Below are 1312 nucleotides of genomic sequence, written 5' to 3' on the forward strand. Positions count from 1 at the left end.
GGGGGGGGGGCAGTGTAACGCAGGTGTTAAATCCTCAACAGTGATGTGCAAAATAAAGTAAAGGACATGGATTCATTCGTCTTTAAATGCGCTCATGTACGCCATATTTTTTTTATTTGAAAATTGCCGACTATACGGACGTAATAAAATTGTACGAATGATGACCAACAAAATAAAAAGTTTGCAACCCGCATTGATAAAGGGACTTTCCTACGGTGTTTCTAAAGTTCTCAGATGCGCCACTTTAAAAATTAATAAAAACAGTAATCAACCCCCTAATTAACACTTGCTACCGATAAACTATTTAATGATATCTCCACATAACCTAAATTGCATTATAAAAATTCATAATGATGTCTTAAGACAGAATTTAAAATGCGCTCATATGCGCCACTTTCAAAATTGACAAAAAACCATAATCAACCCCCTCATTACCACTTGTTACGATCCACTAACCGATAATATCTCCAAATAAATTAAATTGTCGTATAAAAATTTAGAATAGTCTCTTCGTATAGGGTTTTAAATGCGCTTATATGCGCCACTTTCAAAATTTACAAAAAACCATAATCAACCTCCTCATTTCCAATTGTTATCGATCCACCACGCAGTCATATCTCTAAATAAATTGAATTGCAAATTAAAAATGTATAATGGTCTCTTCGTATATGATTTTAAATGCATTCATACGCGCCACTTTCAAAATTGAAAAAAGACCATTAACACCCCCCCCCCCTCATTTCCAATTGCTATCAATCCACCAAGCGATGACATATTTAAATAATTTAAATTACAGTATAAAAGTTTATAATGATTTCTTCGGATATGATTTCAAATGCGCTCATATACGCAACTTTTGAAATTAACAAAGACTACAGTCAACCCTTTCATTTCCAATTGTTACCGATCCACGACCCGATGATATCTCCAAATAACTTAAATTGCAAAATAGAAATTTATAATGATGTTTTCGTCTAGGATTTCAAATGCGCTCATATGCACCACTTTCACAATTGACAAAAAACCATAATCACCCTTCTCATTACCACTTGTTACGATTCACTATCCGATGATATCTACAAATAAAGGGCACATAAAATTTTTTCGTGCGAACCATGACGTGATGGGTGATTTTTGATACCGAATTTGAATTCAGCGCCCCAAAATCCATAGGAATACGTGTGTATTATTGCCCGATCCGCGCACTTAGTCTTTGTGTGGCTGTGTAATCGATTATAGTTATCTTAATAACATAAATTTTGATATCTAGAGAATACTTTTTACATTTCCATACATTTTTATATGATTTAAT

This window comes from Belonocnema kinseyi, chromosome 4 (assembly GCF_010883055.1).
Source record: "Belonocnema kinseyi isolate 2016_QV_RU_SX_M_011 chromosome 4, B_treatae_v1, whole genome shotgun sequence".
NCBI classification, from domain to species: domain Eukaryota; kingdom Metazoa; phylum Arthropoda; class Insecta; order Hymenoptera; family Cynipidae; genus Belonocnema; species Belonocnema kinseyi.